We start from the raw sequence: 10,121 nt of genomic DNA, 5'->3' as shown, positions 1-10,121 counted from the left end.
CTCCGCCGGCTTCTCCTGCCTCTATCCCCTCCAGGCACGTTCTGCCGCACGGCGTCCGGGCGGACCCGCAGCGCGCACCTCCGGCCCCTTCCCTTTTTATCGCGGGGCCGGGGCTCCCGCCGCCGCCGCCGCCGCCGCTGTGCGGGGGGCTCGGCATCCGCGCCGCCGCCTGCCTGCCTGCCTGCCTGCCTGCCTGCCCGCGGCCGGCCCGCCCCCGCCGCCGCCGCCGCGCTCGCACCGCCCGCCGCCCACCTGTCCGCGCCCCGGAGCCGCCCCCGCCCGGCCCGCTCACCGCAGCGGCCTCCGCCAGCGCGGGGCTCTGCGGCTCCCGCCGGAGCTGGGGCTGGGGCTGGGGCTCGGCGGGGGAAGGGAGGAGGCGGCCGTGACGCTCCCGCGGTGGCCGCGCCGCTACAGCGGAGTCGCGTCCCACCTGCGCCCGCAGCCCCCGAGCGCCGGGATGCTCGCCGCCCCCGCGGCCGGGAGGCGTTTGCCGGGAGCTGGAGGAACTCCGAGTGCCTCCCCGCTCTGCCGCCCAAACAAGCGAGGAGTCCTGGCCGCTACGAGTAATTGACATGTTCAGGAACGTGCTGGAAGCCCAGTTGTTGATGGGTCTCTGACAGCTGGCGGCGAGAGATGACCTAGCCGGAGGCGGTCGGCTCTTACAAAAATTTGGGTTGCGATGCTTAAAAAAATTCGAGAAAAGCAGCAGGTAAATACAGAAAAGTGTTAGGAAAATGTCTGTGTTGTAACTAAAACTGAAGCTGAAGTTGAGGTTGTGCACATGCCGTCTGAGCTCTCGCACTGATGGAAGAACAGCCCATCCTTACGAACACTTCTCTCACTCTGTCTTTTGCCTGATGTATTTGCATCTTGGAAACATAGGATATATTTAAATTACGGAGCTTGTATATTTTTGTTCAAATGGGCGATGTTGACATTAAAAGTCAATGTAGTCCAACCAAGTTAAAAGAGGGTTGGGAGGAGTCGAGTGCACTGATGCAGCGTCACACCAACCGATACCATTTTCAAATTTGTGTAATAAAAATGTATTACCTCTGTTCTTTTCACAGCAATAAATTCCACTCGGTTTTAGACAATCTCTGCCTTTCCCAAATGTTTTGTTCTAACCCTAATATTTTGGGACCTAACCTTTTCAAGGTAAGCTAGGAATCCATACAGTCGTGTTGCAAACTATGATATCATGCTGTAGTCTAGTCAAATTCAGAAGTAATCTGCAAAAATAAAATCGCTTGTCTTTGTCTAGTCTTCCTCAGAATTAAGGCTATTTTCAGTTCCTCTTCTACACCTCATAAATGAGACGCCAGGCTACCTGAATATTTAATGAGTAGTAAACCAGAAATCTGTAAAAGTAGCAAATATAACACACATATTTTGAGAGCAACATGGGTATTTATCTGAGAGAAGTTTGGACAATTTAATTTTGCTAAATTAATAAACAGCAAGTATATGTAAGCATACTTGCACCCATTCCTAATGTAAAAATACAAAAATCAAACAAAGCTTGCATCAAAAAAAGTACCAATGAAGCCATAAGAGATGAGGATAAAAATTGATATAGGCATGTAGAGAATGCTTTTTTAATTTACTCCAACCAAGAAAGCATTCCTAGTCTTTCACTTCAAAACCTAACAATCTAGTGGCACACTGGTGCAATGCTTCAGAAGATAATGTGAACATTGAAAATTGTTGTGCAATAGCTCTGCCTAAAAAGGCATTCGTTAAACATACAGAACAAACTATTACAGCTGATAAGTTATAAATAATACTTTATCTCTAGCTTGTATATTTATTCTCTTTCTATTTGAGCTTATGGTACATGAAACACATTTTTAAAAATTAGGTTTTTCAGTTTTACCTCCTCACCTAAATTTGGATCAAATGCAATTACCAAGAGTTCCCAGCTGGTGAATATCATACTGAAATTCCATAGTCACCTACAGTAAGGTCTGTCCCTGGCTTCAAGGACTGTGTCTCTTCAAACAGTTCCTCAGCAATAGGAACACCATTGCCATGCCTCCAGTGCAGAAGATTTCATTTTCCACTGACTCCTTCATAAACATAATATTTAGTCTACAGGTGTCTTTCCTATAACTGTTACAAATGTATTAAATGCTAGCAGAAAGTTCTTGTCTTTTCCACTGAAGCATGGCCAGCGCACAGATTGTTCCCTCTGCAAAAAAAGTCATTGCTCCTTTCAGGTCTTACACAACACTGCTGTTAAATCTAGCCCATCACAGGAGAAATGCTCTCTTGATTCTGATTTTCAAACCAAGAAAATAAGCATTTGGCCACCTAATAATGGCTATTAATCAGACACTATCATACTTGCCTTGAGTGTGTGAGATGCAGAAAATTAGATCAGTCATGCACAGACCCTTCCTTTCACCTCCTCTCCTCTGTACCACCCACCTCCCAAACAGCTCTGCATTTTTTTTTTCTTCAGCAATTCAGGCTTGGAAGAATAAATTCCATTGTAACAATGATTCAGAGACAAACTGAAAGCCAAGTGAAATATTGTTCTCCCAAATCTGACAGGAAAACTTATAGGATGGAAACACCCAGAAGATAAAACCCACTTCTCTTGCAATATGCTCCAAAAAGCATTACTTATCACTGTCCCCTCATTCCCAAAATATATACAGCAACTAATGGCTTGCTGTAGTACTGAAAATTTCCAGTTTTCCAGATGATGAGCTGTGACTCAGTACTCCTACTGATACATCTCAATGCACCATCCATTTATTTTATATGCTGGTAAATCATCTCTCACTTTCCTTCCACCAGAACTTCCTGAGCACCATGCCGTGTCTGCAGGTCTAATCTCCCACACCATGTCCTGCCCTGTCTGTCTGAGACCAGATCAGGTAAAATCTCTTCTACTCCAGTATTTTTCTGGTTTATCTCCTTGTTTCAGTTGTATTCAAGTGTGCTTACAGCTCTCAGAACATGCAGGTCATCACCTTAAATCCTACTTTTTCCCCTCTCCAGCCTGGACTCCACCCTTGTTTATTCTCTAGGGAAATCTGAACTTTGGGCACAGAGATTTTCCACTTTGTGTCAAAGCAGTTAGTGTTTAATTAGTCTGAGAAAGGTATGTTTGTTCTTTACACGCAAAATCCCTTCTAAGAGTCAATGAGGTGATGAAGCAAATTTTGATCCATTTATAATCTAAAGAATTACTTCAGTCTACTCTACAGCAACCAGAATTTGGGATAATAAAGCCAACAGCTGGTTGAGGAAGAGTAACAGTGTGGATTCTTTGATGTTCACAGATGAATAAAAACAATCAAAGACAGAGTCAGGATAGCACATGAGGTTTCTGAGTAGTAGTAAGGAGTTAAAACAGTTTCGTAAGCCTATTTACCAAGAAACAATTTTTTTATAGGAAAACCATTTATTGCCCATAATAGTGTCAAAAAAAAAAAAAAAGCAGCCCTATAAAGCATTTAACATGCAAGAATATTGTGCTAATGAGAAATCTGTGTTAAACAGCCCCAAAATATAGTGCAAGCAGCTGGAAAGTTATCCTAATTTCAGGGAGTCCTGTTGCCTCAATTTGCTATGTACAGTGAACATCAGCACAGTGCACTGAGGGTATTTTTGTATCTTCAATCTCTGTCAAAGCTCTGCAATGCTCCCCAATGGACATCAGAGACAAAAGAAAAACGGGAAGAGCTATGGAGTAAAAATGTAGTTCTAGTTAAAACTATTAATTTATTTTTAACATCTGCTTAGAGACATTCATTACCCAGTGAGCACTGAAATTTACACCAGAGAACTTCAGAATTGGAGAAGACATTAAGTGCCCTGAGATGGGATTCAGAAGAGCAAAGGATATAAGCTGACAGTGGGAAGGAACTGCTCATGGAGGTAGTGGGAGAAGTGTGGCCAGACCTCTGCTAGGGTAAGGAAAAGTTACAATCCTGAATTATTACATCTAAGCAAATGGAACTACAAAAGCTCTGTCTCCAGCTGAGCCAGAAAAGCCAGGAGGCAGCTGATCAACTCCCCTAGAACAAGTTCTCCCTCCAAGAATCTGCTTTATCTGAAATCGCTGGGAATGAATAACAGTTGCCTATAACAACAACCAATTTCCTCACGTTACATCTTCCCTACCAGGTTAAATTATCATCCTTCTATTAATAGGACCATCAAAAGCCTTTTTCTCCTTCTTTGGAAAAGAATAGCTGAGAGTTATGTTCAGTCATAAAATGTTAAAAAAACCTGGACAACATTTTAAGGAAATAGGCTGTTTCAATTTGATGGTGTTAAAATCATACCAAACTCGTTTCTTCAGAGTTACAAAATCTCCAATTGTCAAGTCAAGAAAACGAGATTTTCCTTCACATAATTTTCTTCATTACCTGCTATTTCTGATCTCTACTCAATGAATATGATCATCTAGCCACCATCTAGCACGAGCAAAGTAAGGCTTGAGTGTCAATTCCATGGAAACACAATCATTTAGTAAAACTCTTCTGCTTCATCTACTGTGCTTAAAAGTATTTCCATTGCCATCTGTGGAACAGGTTTGTGAGCAGTGCTGCTTGTAAACTAAACACATGTAGTAGAATCAGTCTTATTTCTTAGAATGGTCTTCACCATAGGTCTGCTCAAGCCCTTACCATGTTCTTCTTCAAGCGGATTTCAGTAGAGCTCAAGTAATTTTTTGGGGTTTCCCCCCCAGAAAAATACATGGGTTTGCTGAAATGCTCTTCAAGAGGAAGCAAAAAAAAAAAAAATACATTTTATGTTTAGATTCCAATACAAGTTTTTTAAAAATTGTATTTTTCACCTAAAATAGAGAAGCTCTGTTCCAACAGACTGAGAAATCTTCACAATTTTTTATCTACTTTCAAATGGATTGTAGCTAATATGGGTCTACAAATTAGATGTCCATGACCACATAACTCCCCTGGAAATACATTCTTTTTTGTCCACATCAACAGCTGAAGCCATTCTTTAATCTGTTTTCTAATGCAACCATTTCCCTGGACCAAGCACACTGCAGCACAAACCTATTTAGAGACACCACTGGTTATTAAAAGCATTTGCAATAAAACTGACATGCATTTCTAAAAACTGCTGTGTAAATCAATATCATTTCTTAATTGGTTAACCAAATAGCTGCCACACTAATGAGTCACTGGAATTCTCTGCAAACATCTCTTTCTGCCTGGTTACACTTCTTCAACCACTCCACAGCTCCACGGGAGGAAGAGTTTCAGGGTCTCTCTTTCTGCCCTCCACAGTCATTCCAACTCCTAACACTGCAACATATGGGCTGTTCATCTTCCAGTAGTTTGGATTTCTTTAGAATATTTTCTTGAAATTTATTTCTAAGGACTCTGTCTCTAACTACCCATGCATTTTTAAAGTGAGGGGTTTGTAACAACAATGAATAGGATAATCAGATGACTTGACTGCCTAAGGAAGAATTGTAGAACATCTTGGAAAGCACGAGAGAAACCACAAATTTTGTATATGCAGGTGCCAAGCTTAATTATGGGTCAGTTTGATATAAATAAATTCCCAGATCTTTCCATGATAATGCTCTGAGCTCACAGGTTGTGAAATTGAGTTACTCCAGCTCAGTGTTATCACTTGCTGTGTGAGTACTAAACACTTATTGAGGAGACACCTTCCAAGATATGAGTATCTGATGCTCCTAAATGATAAGAATAAATATAAAACACTGAGCCCAGACAATCTAATAGAACTCTTACAGCTGGGGTGGCATTTCAAATGATAAAATACAGCCTCCTCACCAGCAATTGTTTCAGTGAGTAGAAACAGTTTTGTCAGATATACAGTGTTTTGCCAAAAAAAAGGGCACTGATACTTTTCATAGTTTCCTAGTGGATAATTTGCCATTGTTTGAGGCAATATAGTATAGATCTGAATTGTCTTTTCCCCTCTGCCAATTCAACCTCATTTACTGGGTTTTAGATTTTAATGTAGCCTGTTCAAGAGGGAAGCATCAGCCACAATGTTCATATTGTGACTTGGGTCACAGTTTCCCCACAGTCTGCTGAATGAAGTACTTTTGGTTTAAGATCCTCTTTAGACTTCCTTTGTCCTATTCACAGTCAGGACAGGGCACAGAGGGAGGTGATATCTCCTATTTTGCTTCTGGTCAGGTCGAGCCAGGGTTGCACTCCATTTCCTTGCTTACTTTGAGAGCTGCATCCATGATGAAAATCAAGAGAGTTGTGGAAAAATCTAGTAATGCTACCTAAACAAAAATTGGGCTTCAGGTTTAAGAGTGGCCCTTTCCCAAACATAGATATTTTCTTTACTTCTCCATGCTGAAGGGGTGTATCTCAAATCTGTTAATACAGAGGTTATTCCTCATGAGTAGTGAGTAATTTCATCACTAGGTCTAATACAGGGTTGGAGTTACTTTGTTGGAGTTACTTTCTTACCTACATTCAATCATGGGCTCACATGCCCCAATTACTTCACAGGTGCACAAAAATATCAGGATGAATAAAATTCCCTACACATGGTTCAGCATCTTTTTTCCATTTTTTTTCCAATATTTCCACATGCTGAGTTTTCATTTGTTGTTAGAAATGACTGATTTTTAAGCAGGGTACAGTATGAGATGGAAGATTTTATTGCCAATTATAAGATGAATTAATGACTCCTGAAAGCATGTTGGGGAAGTTAGAAGGCACTAACTAGTAACCTCTTCATCAAATAAGAAAATTAATCCACACCAAAAGAAAAAGAAAGAAAGAAAAAAAAAGCCCAGCAAAAACTCCCCAAACAAACAAAGTCAAAAAAGCCCCTTCAAAAATACCCCAAACAAAACACAGGCAGAAAAAGGGGAAAAAAATCCCAAACCAAACAGGAACAGCAAGAATGTGCAATTGCTCTTACAAATTACAAGTCTTAAAAGTAAAATCTTCAGGCTCTGTTCCTCTCCTGAGATTAATTTTCATAAAGGTTAAATCAATACCATCAAGGGCAAAAAATGAAAGCCAGACAAAGAATGCCATCACCATTTCTGCTCCTCAGAGCTGCCGTGGATCATCTATTTACTGTTTCAAGCAGTGCAGGGGAAGTGAGGCTGGGGATGGCACAGGAATGTCTGGAGGTTCTGTTCTGTTCCCTTGGCACAAAAGGAAGTCATTCCCCAAGGACCCTGAGATATTACTGCAATGGACTTTATTAATGACAACTAATAATGCACAAAGATGACCTGGTGAGATATATATAACAGGGGCAAAATGTCATCAGAATAATGGATCACAACTGCCCTGTTTGGTTTTATACTCAGTGAGATACCTTAGGATGCAATCTCACGAGTTTGTCACCATGCAGGCTCTTTAGCAAATGTTGGAAATTGGGCTTTTACTCACAAGGATTTCCTGAGAGAAATTTTTCTGTTGTCAAAACTCTCTGTTTCCCCAGAGTCGCAGACTGGTTGAGGTTGGAAAGGACCTCTGGAGCCACATTGCTGCTGGCAGCTCCACCCTATGGATTATTCTAAAAAATTTTCTTGGACATGAGGGGAAATGTTTATATTTACACTCAACAGATAAGAAGATTATAAAAAGCACTAACAACTTCAGCACAGGGAATTTTCAGGGAAATTAATGACCAGCCAAGGTTAATGGCCCTCAGCTTCATGTTGGCCCATCAACCCTCCCAGTCAGTCATTAATTCCCAGGAAATGCCTTGTGCCTTGATTGTTATTGCTTTAATACATTAGATTCAAGTTAAAGGCTTGACTTAATGTTTAGCCACCATAAAGTAAAACACAAGGAAATGTTCCCACTGGACATACTCACTGTCAAATATGTTTTTGTTTACCTTTTCCTCTGTAGACATTTAAATAGAGGAATTGAATACTCATTTACTAATTTGATTTGGTTTTACTACTCACAGTAACACTCAAGAAATCCTCCCTCCTTCTTTGTAATTTATTTAATATTTCATTAAAGAGCACTTATCTGAGTTCAGATGTGATTGAATGTGCCAAATATAAATTATTATATTTAATGATAAGATGAAGAAATTAAAATTTGCTTAGAAGTAGTTTTGTGCCTGTTCAGTGCCATACTAGCGAAAAAAAACTTGCAGGGAAAAGGAAAGACACGGTGGCTATTTACAATCTCCAGCAGAAAGTGAAAAATCAATTACTATTTTGGCCCCAAATCAATTGAAAGGTGGAAATCTGCTGGTGCCAGTGGTCCTTGTGAAACTTCTGCCACCGTGACCTTCACCACGGGGAAAAATGCTGTGGACAGGATGATGCCAGTTGTCCTTGTGAAATTTCTGCCATCATGACCTTCCCCACAGGCAAAATTGCTGTGGACAGGATTTTTTTCTGCCATGTTCTGATAAACCTCAGTTGGATTTAAATTTTTTTAAAAAGCCAAACCAAAGAAGTCCCATTACCTGGATATAATGTGAATTCTGGTCTAAAACATATCTCCCAGCAATGCTGAAAATGTCCTGGTTTTTTTTCTTGAGTAATTTTATATGTCAGTTAATTACTCATCACATGTGCTTGGCCACATATTTAAGCACAGCCAGCTCACTTTCCTTCCACACACGAAGAAAAAAACTACTTTCTTCAACATTACACTCAAACTGTCGGTGTTTTATATTCCATTCACTGGCTGAATAATGTACTCTTGCCACTGTGGAAAATAGTTGCACACGGGCTGGAAAGCCTGAAACTTGCTTTAACATTTCACAGCCAAACCTTGTTCCTGGTGCTGCTCCATTAAAGCCAACAGAGTTATGATGGGGATAAAGCTGGCATTGTAATGTGCCTGTGTACTAAGGTTGGGTTTGATTTGATGTGCACATAAAAGCACATCAGAATCACTACTAGATTCCTGCATTAAGTTTTCAGGAGTCTGGGAAATGTCATGCAGTCACTGTCATGCGTTGCTGAAGACAGGATACACTTAAAAGTCCTTGGGATGTGAGATGATGCTAAGTCAGGCCAAAACATGAGAAAAAAAGCTGCTTATAAAGGGATTCAGACAACTTAGTCTATATTTTGACTGATACTTGCTGGATGAGTGACATTGTATAAGTCACCTTATCTCTGCATCAGTTTTGCCAGACTTAAAAATGAGGAAAATGCTCATAGAGACAGAAAGAGAAAAAAACCCCTTATTGTCACTTTTAATTTGATACTCTGCGCTATCAGACCTGCCAACACAATGCTGTAGAGTAATTCTGGGCTGCAATCAATTCCTCCTTCCCTGGGGCTGTGCAGGAGTTGGAAGCCCAGGGTGGAGACACCCACACTGCCCATCCATGGTCAGCTTTGAGCTGGGGTGAGGAGGCCACCTAGAACCCCAGGGCTTCATGCTGGGCATCTCTTCACCCCACAATCTGGATTATTGACCTTACCTAATAAAGAGCTGGCTGCAGTGACAGTGTGGTTAAATCTCCCAAAAGGAGCAGTCCAGCACTGTTAAAATGTACACAAACTCTGGGCAGTTTGTTCTCATCCCACCCCTGCAGAAACAGAACTACAAAAGAAAAGCTCCAGAGAAAGAAGAGGAAAAGTGTCAGGCATGCTGAATGAAGAGGGTTTGCAGCCCCCTGAGCCCTCTGAACAGTTCTGCCTGTAGGCTTGGGCAGATTTCAGTGCATCCTTCCACCCTCTGGCTCCTGTGTGGATGAGACCTCCACAATTGGGAAGAGCATTTAGACTGGATGTGAGTCAAGGAGTAAATTCAGAGATGATGCACAAAAGTGAGTTACCCTACAAAAATCTGCTTTCCAGACTGAATTGTCTCCCCATACAAGACAGAACTTCTCTAAATTTTCCATTCTTGAAACCAGAGATTCTTGCCTTCTCCTGATGAAACCTTTGAGGTGCATTGGGTAATCTGTCTGGGCATTGGCACTGCTGGTGTCAGCTTTACAAATCTGCCAGCTCTGCTTTGAATGAACCACCTTCCCCTTCCCTCAGTTGGCTTCAGTGTCATCCTTGTCACCAGTGCCTTGCTCCACCAGGGGACACGGTCATAGAAATGCATCACACCACAGCTTAGGGCAAAAAAGAGACAAAAATTCCTGGCTGTGTCTGTCACACCCTGGGCAGGTCCTGTGTCAGAGCCAGC

Source organism: Lichenostomus cassidix, chromosome 1 (genome assembly GCF_008360975.1).
Source record: "Lichenostomus cassidix isolate B80296 chromosome 1, HeHo_3.0, whole genome shotgun sequence".
NCBI classification, from domain to species: Eukaryota; Metazoa; Chordata; class Aves; order Passeriformes; family Meliphagidae; genus Lichenostomus; species Lichenostomus cassidix.
Note: the sequence above shows the minus strand (reverse complement) of the source record.